The sequence below is a fragment of the Cydia fagiglandana genome, chromosome 7, assembly GCF_963556715.1.
Source record: "Cydia fagiglandana chromosome 7, ilCydFagi1.1, whole genome shotgun sequence".
Taxonomy (NCBI): Eukaryota; Metazoa; Arthropoda; class Insecta; order Lepidoptera; family Tortricidae; genus Cydia; species Cydia fagiglandana.
In genome coordinates, this window is record NC_085938.1 from 3,516,290 (window position 1) to 3,533,501 (window position 17,212).

At 35.7% G+C, this 17,212-nt stretch overlaps 1 protein-coding gene and 1 long non-coding RNA gene across 2 annotated transcripts in view; one reads left to right on the forward strand and one right to left on the reverse strand.

Moving 5' to 3' along the window:
* The window catches only part of LOC134665736 (uncharacterized), a 127,107-nt gene that overhangs the window by 39,561 nt on the left and 70,334 nt on the right, over positions 1-17,212 (forward strand). The gene's annotated exons all lie outside the window — the stretch shown is intronic.
* The window catches only part of LOC134665746 (uncharacterized), a 258,405-nt gene that overhangs the window by 12,889 nt on the left and 228,304 nt on the right, over positions 1-17,212 (reverse strand). The window lies entirely within an intron of this gene.

Genomic DNA, 17,212 nt, shown 5'->3' on the forward strand with positions numbered 1-17,212 from the left:
TAGCTAGACAGTTGAAATTCTCACAGATGATGTATTTCTGTTGTTTTTGTTTCGTCACACTATCCCATTAAAATCCTCTATATTAAACTTTTACCATAATGAAATAAAAACAAAGGTAAAAACAACGGGTTGCACTCCGGGAGTGCCGGCAGAAGTGAAAACTCAATGACATCGTTACAGTTTTTCGATCAGGTCACGTGTCCGTCTTACGATTTTTTTAAATCTGTCTGTCACGTGACCTGTTGCGAGTTTAACATTTTTCCCCATCACAAAAAGTGCACAGCGCCGCTAAATAAGTTTTCATTTCAAAATTCTTAAAACGTTATAAAATCTTATTTGCGTATCTTGACATGGAAATAAGTTGGCACCAACGACCCCCATGAGACTGCATCACTCTTAATAAAACGCATGCATTACAAGATTAATGGCGACACAGTAAACCACTTCGTGGTTTTGTTTGCTGTTAATTTTCAACTAAATATAAATAGAAAGTGACGGAATGATGATACATTGGATAGTCAATTCGTCAACAGGATATATTACTAAAGAATGACATGGAATTTGTATCAGAGTAAAAGAAAGCCTAAAATAGTCTCTGAGTTTTAAGTATCGTCGCCATCAAATATATCGGAGCGGCCGAGGTGGTCAAAAATATCTGAACATGCACTTAACGCCTCGACAATAGAGGTGTGTTCAGATTTTTGTGAGCCCTGACATTGACTGAACTAGCATGTCAAATACGAACGTTTCCGAGAAAATACGATGGAAAACAATTATGCACTACATCTTGTACTACGAGTCATCATCATCATCATCATATCAGCCCTTTATCGCCCACTGCTGAGCATAGGCCTCTCTTCTAGTACGCGACTTGTCCCGGTCCTGAGCTAATCTCATCCAGAAGTGACCCGCAATTTTCCGGATGTCGTCCACCCAACGAGCCAACGGACGCCAGGCGCTTCTTTCATTTGAAAGCGGCCACCATTTAAGTCCACCTGCCATCACTCTGCCTAGCAACATGTCCCGACCAATTCCATTTTAGTTTGGTAATGAGTACCTACTACTTACCAGTCGGCAATATTATACCTTCTTATGTAGATACTAATATCCGTCAAGATAACACAGATTTAAAGCAAAGTATCATTTCAAAGAAAATCCAAGATATTTACGACATTTAACTAGTATACAGGGCCTAATAAATAATAAAAAACCGTATAAAACACCTAAATACTTAAAAAACGGCTATTAATTGATTTAAACATGGAAAACTCGTTAAAACCGACGTTATATCGCCTGGTACGTTTTATGGATTAAATTAATGTTTGTATTTTCATGTTTGAGAAGTTTTTTATGACTGCTTTTTTTATGTAGGTACGAGTACTTACCGTTTTAATTTAAAAAACTGGGCCAATTGGAGTCATGGTAATGAATTTCCAAGGATTTTTTTTTTAAATTTATACTAATGTACTTTCCGCTAAAAAAGATAATCACTGCATGAACAGCTTTCATCTGCAAAAAGATCAAAGGTGTGTAAAGTCTCCAATCCGCATTGCTTAGCGTGGGGTTTCATGTGACATTTATTTTTGTGATGAGCACAGATTTATATTATTTTTAAGTATGTATTTGTATATTACATCGTTGTTGTATCAGTACCCACAACACAAACCTTCTTGAGCTTACTCTGAGATTTAGTCAATTCATATAAGGATATCCTTGTATAAAAATAACCGGCAAAGTGCGAGCCGGACTCGCCCACGAAGGGTTCAATACCATTACGCAAAAAACGTTAATAAAATCACGTTTGTTGTATGGGAGCCCCACTTAAATATTTATTATATTCTGTTTTTAGTAATTGTTAATAGCGGCAACAGAAATACCTCATCTGTGAAAATTTCAAATGAAAATTTCAGACAGATGGACAGACAGACAGACGGACAGACAGACAGACGGACAGACGGACAAGCGGACAGACGGACAGCGGAGTCTTAGTAATAGGGTCCCGTTTCTACCCTTTGGGTACGGAACCCTAAAAAATCTCTTGCATAAACCGACACGTACCACACAAAAAAATTATAAAGTCATAAAATTCAAATGGTCACGGTACTCATTCCAGGGTTGCCACCTAAATGTCCCAATTATATGGCGGCCATAATTCATAGACGGCTCAGAATGGGGTTCCCAAATTTAAATTCACCGAAGTCCGAGTCCCAGTTGTATTCCCTTAGGCGTGAGCTAATAAGCGAGTTACCAGTGTTAGGTGACCTCTGATACAATATTGACCCCTATTGGGCCGATTTTAAGGGGCCCACAGACTACCAGTTCACCGGACGATATCAGCCTGTCAGTTGTTCGGAACTGTCACCTTTTGCGTTTAACTGACAGGCCGATATATTCCGGCGGACAGTGAGCCCCTTTAGTTTGTTGAATTTTTTTTCGTCATACTTCGATAAAATTTGTTGAATAAGACTTTCCTATTCTGTACAATATATAAGCTCAGTTTTAATGTTGTTCTAAAAAAGCTTCCTCGGAGTAATGTTACTTATGGTATTTTCGCAACTCAATCGAAAACTGCATTTTTATATGTGACGTTCCACGGGAAAAGGTACCTTATGAGGGTTTCTAGTTTCGGAGATATGAAATGTTTTGTAAAGAGGTGAAAAAATGCTCAATTTTTTTTTATTGTGTGATCTGAAACCTTAATGCGTAACGTTTGTTTACCTGTTTTTATTTTTGTTATAAGTTAGTTATAAGCCTAGTAATGTCGTCTCAGAGTTTAGTCGAAAAGGTACCTTATGGAAAAAAGATTGAAAATTCCCGAAAAACTAGTCAATACGGGAAAAGAAGTTTGGTAGAGAACTGTATTAGCATTCTGCAAAACTAATTTGATAATTTCAGTTCTGGTTGGGGCGCCTAGCAAATATTATAACCGTACATCGACCGACATTACAAATCCAAGTAGCCTGCTATTATACCAAAGTTACTCTCGTCAAGTCTTTCTTAACTAGAATAATCTTCATTTGGTTTGGTCGCATGCAATAAATCAGCCATTGGTTTGCTGAAAAATGCCAATACCCGACGCATTACCTTATGGAATATCTGAGGTCATTGAACCTCAATGCCGCTTGTCTTCAATGGCAACCAAAATATATTATTGATAAGAAATAGACTATTTATACCATCTTTACCCCAAAATATTATTAGTTTATCCTAACTGTTCCATCATCATCATGCCTCATCATGTAACTTAACCACAAGGTACCTTTTCATTACATACAAATTATTGGTCTTTTTTAAGATTATTATGACGAAGAACTAATTAAATTTGTGGCAGTTTAATGTAAATTAATATTTTCTATCCATAAAAGATAAACTTCAATGTGATTGATGTTTTGTAGTGATGTATTATTAGATTTATTTCCATAAGGTACCTTTTCGTAAATGTATGGAGCAAATACTGTAATTGTTATGTAAGTTTAAAGTGGCATAAGGGGTTAAATATAGTATCTAGTTGAAGTTTTAGGATTTATTTCATTTGAATGATAGAATTTCTTTCATATGTGCTCAGAAAAATTGATTGTTTGTTACATTAAAAGTAAAAATATTCAATTTTCTGATTTCATATTAAAAAGTCAGAAAATACATTTTCACCTCTAAATCGGTATTGCTTTTTGCTTAAACTGTCTCTCAGTGTCGTTTTCTAATAGATACAATTTAAATCTTGAGAGCTCATTGCAATCAATCGTGAAAATGAAATAAAACTTTATTTTCAAGAGATTGGTTAGTATACACATAAATCAGTCGATATCAAAGGTTTCTATTTGCATTACAGAACAAGTCGCAACATTTTTTTAATCTCAGATATATAAGGTATTATTATTTGTAGTCAACTATGTAACTTACTTCAGGAACATAGTTTTTTAGGCGGCTAAACTTAAAACTTCTCTATTGTAAAGTTGCTCATTTCACAACATTATTTTCAAAAAATCATATCTCTGTAACTACGCAACTTAGAAGGTTGATCTTTTGTGTTATCGATAGCTTATTTATTGTAGATTACTGGGGTATGCATAACTCCATACCCGCCATAAGGTACCTTTGCCCGTGGGACGTCACATATAATAAGTTTTAATTTAGTATTTATTCCGTCAAGAATGAGAAGCTCTTTAAACAAACCTAAATTTATTCCAATCTAACAAAAAAAATTCGATGACAATATAATATCCTACTACGTAATGTTATATGTATATACAATAAGTATACTAACAAAAAATGAGATCACTGTTGTTTTAAAAATTGAACGAATTTAATTGTATGTAGGTTAGACACAACATAAACCTATGACCATTATTAGATACTTACTCGATTCTCTGAGCATACCTATAGTATAAATAAATACTTATTTTTTACTCTCAATCGGACACTGCACATATACTGGTCCCCTGAATTCTCTATCGGAATCAAACTCCAGTCCCACGGGACGGTATCCCGCCTACCCGAGTGCCCGGCCCCGATAACTTAATCCTGGGATAAAAATTCCGACGCGCCAACCCTACTGTTTGGAGTGATAGTTGTAATGTTTGTCTATGTGTTACAAGTTTTTTAGGGTTCCGTACCCAAAGGGTAAAACGGGACCCTATTACTAAGACTTCGCTGTCCGTCCGTCCGTCCGTCCGTCCGTCCGTCCGTCTGTCACCAGGCTGTATCTCACGAACCGTGATAACTAGACAGTTGAAATTTTCACAGATGATGTATTTCTGTTGCCGCTATAACAACAAATACTAAAAACAGAATAAAATAAAGATTTAAATGGGGCTCCCATACAACAAACGTGATTTTTGACTAAAGTTAAGCAACGTCGGGAGTGGTCAGTACTTGGATGGGTGACCATTTTTTTTTTGTTTTTTTTTGCATTATGGTACGGAACCCTTCGTGCGCGAGTCCTACTCGCACTTGCCCGGTTTTTATTTTTTCTCTGCCAAGATTGTTCTGGCCTTCGGCATGTTGCGTATTTTCAGTGGTACTGATTTATGTCTCTTTGGCTACACACGTTGAAAGTCATCGAATGTCAATATAATGGTCTGACACACTGTGGTACAGTCAGTTGTCAAACTTTAGGAACAATGTTTTTAAACTTTACTAGTAAAACCCTTTCATAATCAAATAAAGTCAGACCGTTATAAGTCTGCAGCGATTTTAATAGCCCTCGCAGTTTAAGTGTCATTTTAAACGTCAAATTTCATAGAAATTATGACGTATAAGTAACACTTGCTCTGTGTGGGCTATCAAAATCGCTGCAGCCTTTTCTTGGTGTAACTCTAACTCGTTGCACTGAGAGAAAAATCATTAGTAATCTAAACCAGTAATTAAAAAACAGTTCTGTACTGGGGGAAAAATGAAGTTTAGTAATAATTATAGAGGTTTCACTATTTCTGTAAAGTTTATTTATTTCTACAAACAGCTCAGTAATCCTAAATCTAATTTCAACAAACAGATAATAGAAATTGCAAGAACTAATAGAAATTGCAAAAGTCAATTTGTTCCTATTAGTTGACTCTCCTTGTCCCCGGATTAAGTTTATTTTTGTAATTCTAAGTGTGTTTTTGTTATCCTTTTCTCTCAGTGTGGTAGGTTCGTACAAACCAATTAGCAACCCTATAAAATAAACCCGTTCAATACCCAATACCCCGAAATTTTATATTCAACTAACCCTCCATCGATTTTTAATAAACCCCCTCCCATATTCCACAAATTGTTGTACAAAATGTAAGCGGCCGTACATAAGTCAGTTTCCATTATTACACATCATAGGGGATGAAGACAATATACGTATAATCCGAAAAAATCATCTTCAGATCTAAACAATGGAGATTAATCTTTAAAACAATGGGTGGAAAATATATATTTACTTGGCTGGGGGTAGCAACATCTTTGCTTGCCAAGTTTGTAATGCGTTCGGTTAAATCGTAGCGGCTCCAATTTGAATCTTAATGCTTTCGTTTTATGGTGCATGGGTGTGTTGTTAGGTAGTTCATGGGGTGCTTGAGGCCCTAGAAGAGACGTCGAAAAAGTGCGGAGCGCTAACGAGGAGGGGGCCAAAGCTACGCTCCTCTTGGGGCCCTCGAATGTATACTTGACTGGATACAAAACAATATTAATTGAAGGACGCCGAAGTGGCTCGGCCAAGTTCAAAGCGGGGAAAGGTGATTTTTAATAGCGCGATGACAAACAATCGCACGGACGGCCTGAATGGTCACAGTGAAATGAAAATAATAATATTCATTCTATAACTTTCTGCCCGCGGCTTCATCTGCTAATGAATGATGATGATGATGAAAACTGTCCTATATCCTTCGCGGGCCTCCATACCAAATTTCATCTAAATAGGTTCTGCGGTTTAAGCGTGAAGAGATAACAGACAGACAGAATTCCTTTTAACATCTGTTTTGTCTTTTTTATGGGCGTCTTTTACTTTTAGAATAATCTATATGTCGCAGTAAGATAGATAAAGCCGTTATATAGTTATAACCCTAGGGATATAATTATATCACGTAACATAGTTATATGAAAGCGATTCATTACTATCTTACTAGGTATATAACTATAATACGGCTTTAGCTTAGTGATATAGTTATATTACTGGATTAAGTTTAGTGATATAGTTATATTACTGGATTAAGTTTAGTAAAATAATTGTAGGTAGGAGTGCAGCGGTGCGGCGGAGGTATAGTTATATCCCTAGGGATATAGTTATATGCCGTATAATACTTTTTAGCAATATTACGTAAAAGTACAGGTCGATTCACGAAAGCTGGCGCGAGATTTCTACTGAGTGACAGCTATTTTTTCATTGAAATTCTGTCAAATCTCGCGCCAGCTTTCGTGAATCGATCGCAATGCCTCATAAACCCTTAAAAATAGCAGCATGAAAATATATATAATAGTTATCTTACTAGGAATATGATTATAATACGGCATATAACTATATCCCTAGGGATATAACTAAACCTCCGCCGCACTGCCGCACTCCTAATACCTACAATTACTATCTTACTAAGAATATGCTTATAATACGTAGTTACGTACTATACGGCATATAACTATATCCGTAGGGATATAACTATACCTCCGCCGCACCGCTGCACTCCTACTTACAATTATTTCACTAAACTTAATCCAGTAATATAACTATATCACTAAACTAAAGCCGTATTATAGTTATATACCTAGTAAGATAGTAATGAATCGCTTTCGTATAACTATGTTACGTCTTATAATTATATCCCTAGGGTTATAACTATATAACGGCTATATCTATCTTACTGCGACATATATACCTACGGAGCTCACATCACATAAAAAAAAACAGGGATTTCCTGTCTTTTCCGAATTACTGGAGTCTGGAGTTAATATTAACACATCTCCGTATTCATTAAAACGTTCTCTCATATACATTTCCTAAAAACAGTTCGGTACATCTTGAAATTAATTAGGCTTATCCTGAAGTCTGCCTTTATTTACCTAGGTATTAGCTACAAGGACATTAGCATTTATAAACAAAATGTAAATAGACCTACTTTTATAAAGTTAATCGACCTTGTCGTGTCTGGCTTTGCTGTTAATTAATGTAAGAAACATTTTAAAACACTCCTTAATCTAAAGATGAGGCAGAATTTTTTTTTAAAAATACTATAGTATAAAGGTAATTAAAGTACTTATCGTTAAGAACTTTAATTAGTACCTTTAGACTTCAATTTCAAGAACGAGTAGGCATTAGGTTCTGTATTCGGTTGTAACAATTTTTATGTCGGTAAGTACATACTTAATAGGGGAGACCGAGGTGAGTTGTGACAGAGGAGAGTTGTGACATTGTCAATTTTTTGGAATCTAATGACTGTTAGCGAGCTCGTAACGGTGTGCGTTTGTTAGCTCGTAACTTGAACTAACAAACGCGCTCTATTGCGACCTTGTAAAGTACTTAACAGATTCCAAAAAATCAACGATGTCACAACTCTCCTCTCTCACAACTCATCTCGGTCTCCCCTACCTATGTTAATTTTAATGATTACGAGTAGGTACCTCAAGTGTTTCAAATTAAAATTTGGTGCATCGTTTATTTCATTCTGACCTTAATGTTTAAAATTTTCTTCACCTTTATTTTGAAAAAAATTTGGTTTTCAAAACTTTAATAAAAAAGATAAATGAACCCGTATAAGAAGCTGGTTCTTCTTATAATAAGGTACAAATAATCAAGGCCTAAGAGGAAAACCATGTGTTCCGCTTGCAACCAATGAGTGTAGGCATTCTTATTAAAATTGATGGCAGAAGGGGAAAACTGATTTCCACGTGCCCAGTAAGACTTTGCACCTTATAAATAAGTACTTATTGGGATTCGTACGGCGAGGCATATTCCAGTACAAAAAGCAGCGACGAAATAGACTCTTTATTAGTACTTTTTAGACTTTGAAAAACGGTCCATATATATAACATTGTATAACTGACACATATCAGTGAAAGTTATCCCTTTTCCATAAATATAAATATACCCCACCATCAACTTTGAACACTCAATACACAATTTGCCGCTATTAAAAAAAGTTGCGATTGGTGGCTAAAATTTTAGAAGTAGTCAAACAGAGGCATTACAATATTTTGACGTTGTCAACATACACGTAATCCCACTTTTTGGGCTCTAGTCAAAGTGATCAGACTTCTAGCTATTCTAATTCGTTGGATAGTGGCAAGAGGAGCGCGCCAGACGGCAACAATTGCGAGACACGTACGAATACTGATGCTCGATGACTCATCTCACGTACATTTGCATACGGCATTATGTGCATAAACGATAAAGGATATCGCCGTAGGACAATTTACATCAAGTACCATTTTGTAATATTTAGAGTTGAAACTCTAGGGCCATGGAGTCCCAGCGCGACCATACAATCTGTACCCCTACATACACTGGCTAAGCTGGCGTGTATGCACTCCCATGCAACTTTATCAAAAAACCGAGCAAGTGCGAGTCGGACTCGCGCACGAAGGGTTCCGTACCATAATGCAAAAAAAAAACGGAAAAAAATGCAAAAAGAAAACGGTCACCCATCCAAGTACTGACCACTCCCGACGTTGCTTAACTTTGGTCAAAAATCACGTTTGTTGTATGGGAGCCCCATTTAAATCCTTATTTTATTCTGTTTTTAGTATTTGTTGTTATAGCGGCAACAGAAATACATCATCTGTGAAAATTTCAACTGTCTAGCTATCACGGTTCGTGAGATACAGCCTGGTGACAGACGGACGGACGGACGGACAGCGAAGTCTTAGTAATAGGGCCCCGTTTTACCCTTTGGGTACGGAACCCTAAAAAGGGCGCTCTTTGAACATGAAGGATTGACTATGAAATCAAACAACCAGTCACAAGTAAAGCCAATATATGTAAAATATTTCCCAAACCCTTATATACAATCCCCATAAACATTTCAATAGCGCGATGTAGAAATCACAGCTCTCGGTACAACGCCATCTCGCGTGATATTTGGCAAAATGTTTGTATGAAAGTTACTTCACGGAAGTACGGACGAAAACAACCGAAGTCCTTCTCCACTCAACACAACTGGTCTCTTAATTGCTTTATGTTTCACAACCTAGGGAGACAGATAAATATTTATCACAATTTAAAATTTCAAAACTTTTATTTGTTTCAGGTAAGTTCCAGAGCAGATAACTATGTTTGTATTCAAGATTTAGGGTCACCCCACACTAGCGTCTTTCGAGCGTCGGCGTCCAGCTCTATGGCTGCTGCTCGACGCAACGTTGACGCAACTGCGAAGCGACGCCATTTTCCATAGCGCTGACTAGTAGCAGACGCTCAAAAGACGCTAGTGTGGAGTAGCTCTAATTTCTAATGAATAACTCGTTCATTATAATTACAAAAACATCTCAACAAACATACCTCGAAAACTTTTTAAATTAAAACATTGTATGCTGTTACATTTGTGGAACAAATTAATCCTGTCACTTTCTACAACATTTACAAACTTAGAAATGCAGTCGCAGAAATACTGCGGTATAACATTACAAAGGAAGGTTAGTACTCAAGTTAAATTCAGAATTTTCCGAACTGCACATTTAAGTTTGGGATTGATACGATTTTACCAACTTAAATATGCAGTTGAGACAGGCAATATGATGTCACTTTTCGTATGTAACAAAGTTTGTTCAGCTGTAATGGATAAGTTGGGAATTGTTAACACAAACAGTGTGGGAAAATGTTTGACATGTGATACGGGAACACCTACGATACATTTCCATTGTTTGAGATGAGAAGGCTGTCATCGAAAATGACAGTCAAAATTTGTAAAATATATCAAAATCAAATCAAAGTCAGATGTACAATTCAGCATTTTTTTGGCTTTTCCAGTTTATAAGACTCCAAAAAGTTAGAAAACTCCCGATATCTCAAAAACTATCAGGAGATTAAATTTGCTTAATCTTGTAGCCCATCAGCTGTTCTATAAGCCCTTTAAGTCTTGGCGTGGGTTTTAGGGACACCCGAATGCTTATTGTGAACATTTTGATTAAAACTCAAACTAGAGTACTACATATTAATAATTAAGTATTTTTTTAATACAGTGGATGTCAAAAATAATATGTAAGTGCCCACACATACATATTTACATAGCTGCAAAAGTGTAACATATCCTTGACGTCGATTGGACTAAGAGCCACCGCACTTTAGCGTCTCCCGAGCGTCGGCGTCTAGTCAACTCTATGGGTGCTTCTCGACGCAACATTGGCGCAACTACGCAGCGACGCCATTTTCCATAGCGCTGACTAGACGCCGACGCTCAAAAGACGCTAGTGTGATGTTGCCTCATATGGGTTATTTTATGATCGTTCTACATTCTACTATGTCTTTTTCTTGTCCCGTTACGATATCGTATAACACTGTGAACATACCGTATATAGTAAGACATGTATAGATTATAATATATTTATTATGACCAGACCGGTTTACACCGATAGTCCTATCTCAGATTACGTTCTGATTGAGGCTTCATTCATACAAAATAAAGCTATAAATCCATTGTTTTCCACTATTTCCTGTTTGTAATTGAATATTCTTGACTGTTTGATAAATTTCTCTTTAGTTAGGTAGGTAGTGATATTTTCTCTTTAATAGTTATACATATTTTCATATCACGGGGCTTTGGGCGCGGGAATGATTTCATGTGTTTAGTTTTGTTTATTGTAAAATAGTTGCGAAATTATGGGTTAAACTAGAATATAATAATAATAATAATATGTTTATTGCTTTCATATTGGTGTTTATACAGATGTTCTTAACTAATAATGTTCCACAATATGACACCCTGTAAGGGTATTGCAATGTTATCTAACACATAAAACAATTATACAAGTTACAGAATACACAACAAATAGTAGTCGCAAAAAAATTGTTTATAGTATACATATGCCTATTTATGGTATTTATTATCATCGAAAAATTCTTGTATAGAATAAAAACAATTACTTATTAAATAAGTTTTTAAGTGACCTACAAATTTCTCATATTTAAATTCTTCTGCTATTTCTTTAGGAAGATTGTTGAAAATTCTTATAGATATGCTATAGGGACTTTTATTACTCATTTGTAAATTACTGGCAGGAAGGGCAATCTTATTTTGATTTCTTAAGTTCAAGTTACTAGTATGACGGTCTTTAGTTTTCCTATATAGGTCGGGATGTTTTCGTACAAATTTGCATGTTTCTAAGATGTAAAGGGATGGTAAAGTTAAAATATTTAATTTTTTAAAGTAAGGTCTGCAACTTTCTTGATTTTTTATGTTACTTAATATTCTAATACACCTTTTTTGCAGTATGAACAAATCTACACTATTTGTGCTGTTACCCCATAATACAATCCCGTATTGGAGCCATGTCTGTGTAAATGCGTGATAAGCACTAAGAGCTGTTTTCAAGCCTGAAGTTTTTTTAATATTTCTGAGGGCATAAGCAAAGCATGATATTTTTAAACTAATTTTATCTATGTGTGTTTTCCAATTAATGTTTTCGTCAATATTTATACCGAGAAGATTACAGTTTTTTACGGGTAAAATTGGGTCGTTTAGGTAAGTAAAATTAACATCTAATGGATTCCGCTGATGGGGTCGGAATTGGATTAAATTTGTCTTTTTTAGATTTAGTTGTAGATTATGGTCGGTGAGCCATTGTATTACGGTATCAAGAGTACTATTTAATTTATGAGTTAGATCTTTGCTGTTTAAACAAGAGAATACAATAGAAATATCATCGGCGTATAGGAAACTTTTAGTATATTCGGTGTTTATTATTTTTGCCAGATCATTTATATAAATTAAGAAAAGGATGCAGCCTAAAACACTGCCCTGCGGAATAGAGCAAGTTATTTGTCTTTTTTGTGATAATATTTTATAAAGAGAGTTAGTTGCTTTGTTAAAATAGTCTATTTCTACATATTGTATCCTATTTGTTAAGTATGACTTGAACCAGTCATGAGCTGTTCCACGGATTCCTATGTCATATAATTTATTTAGGAGAATATTATGTTGAACGCGGTCATAGGCTTTACTCATGTCAAGTAAAAGCCCGAATGCATATCTCTTACTATCAATAATATTAATAACATCATGCATAAATTTGTGAACAGTTAATACTGTACATCTTTTCTTCCTAAAGCCGAATTGACTATCATCTATTATCTCGTACTTATCACAAAAAGCTGACAGACGTTGAGCCATTACCATTTCAAAGATTTTTGAGATTGTCGGTAACAAAGCGATGGGCCGGTATTGGCCAGGGTCGGTCAAGTCTCCCGTTTTTGGAACTGGTTTAACAATTGCTATTTTCAAGGTTAGAAGAATTAGGTAACTAGTAAAGTATGCTCCAAATATACCTACAAATGTTAAAATGGGTAAATAGTTCTGTCTTTACATATTTTTTGGGCACCTAAAACCCCGGGGTACGGTTATTTGTTTGATAAATCTAAAGTAGGTAGGTATTACAAGTTTCACTCGTCATATTTTCTTTTAGTTTATAAAGTTTTCAAGAGGGCGCGAAATATTTGCAGATAAAGAAAACCAGCAGATTATCTAGTTTTTGTTTTGACAACAAAAAATATTAAGAGAGTCTTTTTAGGGTTCCGTACCCAAAGGGTAAAACGGGACCCTATTACTATGACTCCGCTGTCCGTCCATCCGTCCGTCCGTCCGTCTGTCACCAGGCTGTATCTCACGAACCGTGATAGCTAGACAGTTGAAATTTTCACAGATGATGTATTTCTGTTGCCGCTATAACAACAAATACTAAAAACAGAATAAAATAAAGATTTAAATGGGGCTCCCATACAACAAACGTGATTTTTGACCAAAGTTAAGCAACGTCGGGAGGGGTCAGTACTTGGATGGGTGACCATTTTTTTTTGTTTTTTATTTTTGCTTTATGGTACGGAACCCTTCGTGCGCGAGTCAGACTCGCACTTGTCCGGTTTTTTGATAAATCTAAAGTGGGTAGGTATTACAAGTTTCACTCGTCATATTTTCTTTTAGTTTATAAAGTTTTCAAGAGGGCGCGAAATATTTGCAGATAAAGAAAACCAGCAGATTATCTAGTTTTTGTTTTGACAACAAAAAATATTAAGAGTTTTTTTTTTTTACTGAAGGGGTCCACCAAAAAGTTTGGTAACTCCTGAATTAAGTGCACCAAATCTTACACAAGTTCTTTCCTTTATTCGCTTCACTACTGTGTTCATTCTTTTATTCGCTTCACTACTGTTTATAATTATTCTTCAAAATAAAATAAAATAAGTTTTCGGCAAAAATTTCATTTTTGGTACAAGCTTTTATCGCTGACTGTACTTTTCTTACGACAGACAACTAATACCCATCGAGACAATTCTAAAAACTCCTAACACAATTAGGTTGCGTTGTTTCATCACAGAGTTCCTATATGGCCACCTCCTGTCTCCATCATCAGATCAGCTCGATGGTACGGTACCATAATATTGCGTTGTCATCCGATTTATACATGCATGCAAAATTTCAGCTGAATCGGAAACCGGGATGTGAATAAAATTTAACTTGCAAGATTTGATTACAGACAGACAGACAGACAACGGTCAGGTGAAAGTAAATAAAAGCTTGTAAAATACAATTTTACGAATTTGTGCGATTTCGATTATCATTTGTTAATTTAAAAAACGTAAGATGTAATGTTACGGTCTAAATAAAAATATGTTTTTTTTATTGTACCTATGCCTTGCTATACTTTGAGATTCTCTAAATAGACACTGTGATATTGACGTAAAAATTGTTTAACTTTTCCAAGGAAATAAAAATAAGAGTGTACATTTACAGACGTAATTTATATCTAACATCAAAAATCACAAATTATTAAAAAAATGCTTCCAAAAGCCTGAATAACTTCCCTCCGTAGCAATCAATTCTGATTAAATAATATAACAAGGAATAATGAAGAAATTAATTGTATCACCGCTCCGCCCATCTGTTACTTAGGTCTCCGGAGCATTCAAAGAACTAACTTGTGAAACTCCATGTTTGGATTCTTTGGGCCATGGCACGAGCGGCAGCGTTAAGATCACTTACTTTTCGTTATAGGCACATTAAGTTTTTGATACTTTTTCGTAAAACTTGGTCATTACTTTCATTTTCTGTGTTTTGATGGAGAAAGAAGATTAATTAGGATATCGATCCCGATAGCTTTGTTCAATAATTAACTTCTTAATCACAGTAACTCAGTGGTCCTTGATAGTCTTCCGATTATGTGTGTAAATAAGGCATTTACCACTGCGTTACCATATTTTGACATTAATCAATATTAATACATAAATTTTGGTAAACAAATTCCTACGATTTGGTTCAGGTACAATTTGAGGATACAATTTTTATAGGTACACGAATTCAATATCTATCATACTTTTTTCTGTCATTAGATTTTTTTTCATATCATTTATTTACATACAATATATATACAGTGGTACAACTAAACGAAATTAATAACTAGCTTAAATCTAATCATTAGATTAATGGTCACGAAAAAGTAAAATGACCCTAGTAGGTAATACTTTTTATACTGAATTTTTACACGTAAAGCTTTACACGTTACGCGTCAAGGATGTGCCATAATAATCACACGAAAACTAGATATATTTGCAAGAACATCACGCATTAATTGTACAGTAGTTACCCTGCATATGTACTTACGAGTAAGTTAAGAAACAGACTATCTTAGGAGCAAGTATCTAGAGTACTAAATCTCTCTTCGCTGATGGCTTGCCCCAGACATGTCACAGTGGCATTTGACCCGGATCGATCCCGGCTTTTATTCCGATCCTTTGTACTTTTTCATCTCCCGAGGATTAAGTGAACTTCTGCGGCGTCAGCTCGATACTTATCTTCTATTTATTAGTTTTCTTTGTTTAGAGCTTTTTAAATTAGCTCGGATTTTTGGGTTGATGCTAGGAGCTTTTACCTTATAAAGGCCAATTCGAAACTTTGACATCAAAATGATGTCCATTTATTTAATCCAGTCCGATTTCTAAAATCAAGTTCGTCATACATAAGGCGTACTTGATCTTATAAAAAAACTGACGTATATACTTGTCCGTACATGTATTATCTGTACATCTCTGGTTAATGTACAATAAATTGTGTAAGAATATTTTCCATTTAATCAAAATCGCACAAAAAAAACACAAGTTAAAAATAGATTTTATTTAACAAGCAGTTATTTCTTTTCTCGGAACAACTTTGCATACCTACGCGTACTCAATTCATATTGCATCCTACTTTTTTTTATTTGTTTAGACTTAAAACACATTTATTTCAAAGAAATCTATGTGTAACATATTGAATATAAAATAACTTATTAAAATAAACTAAAACTACAAACAAATTAAAATTCCATCCTACTTAATATATTCCACATCTCTCATCCACAAAATAACTTTGCCGCATAATGCAGTTTCTCGATCCCAATTATCCTTTGCAATTGTCAATTGTTAATTCGCAGCAACAATTATGTTGATTCGCTGTCTGGTACAAATGCTGCCTCAATACTACAAAGGGTTACAGGTGAAACAAAGTTGGTTCTATTGTCTACAGTAGTACTAAAGGTACCGTTCGGATTCAGAGGGCTTACCGCGAACCACGTTGGATGTGTTGCCTCTGTCGCCCTTGTAAATTCGTACGCAAGTGTGACAGGGAGGAAACACGTCGAACGTGGTTCGCCGTAGGCCCTCTGAGCGACCCCACACTACCGTCTCACGAGCGTCGGCGCCTAGTCAACTGTATGGCTGCTGCTCGACGCAACGTTGGCGCAGCTGCGCAGCGACGCCATTTTCCATAGCGCTGACTAGACGCCGACGCTCAAAAGACGCTAGTATGGGATGTTTCTCATACTACACCAGCATTATTGCCGACTGCATTGCCGCCGCAAATGTCAAAAACACATTTGACATTTGCGACAGAATACTGCTGCAGTAATGCTGCCGTTAAAAACACGAAAACAATACATGTCTAATTTTTATTTAATTTGAGTTGTGTTGTATCAGAAGATTCAGATTTGAATTCTGTCAGGATCGCCATGTGAGGTGAGGCGTTAAAGGAAAACTGCTCCGTGTTGAGAATATATTTTAAATAACGTTATATAGTATACACGTGTGTGGGTAAGGTGTAGTACACACGCTACAGTGTATCTTTACTCTGTATAATGTATAATTTAGTATAAAATAGCTAGTGATATAGCCAAAGTATCTGACGAGCAAAATTATAAACACAAGTTTATTTTCAAATTGAAATAAAAGGTAACCGCGCGATGGCCAATTGTTCCGCCGCAACATATGCGCCGCAAGCCATATTTTTTGTCCTCTTCTAATGTACCACCACTCTTAAAATTTAAAAGTGCATTTTAATATATATGTTGTACGACTAATATGTAAAACAAAATCCTCCAAAGTCAAACATGTCAACATCATCAACATGTTACAGAGATACATGCAGAAGCACCCCCTCATAACTTTCTCTAAACAACCCGTGACGTAACAAAGTGCGAACCGATTAGTTTCCTCCCTAATCACCCCCCTAATTGATAGGTGCTACTTACCTTTAATTATTAACTCGCCGGGGGAGGCGCCCAAATTAAGGGCTGAGACAATTGG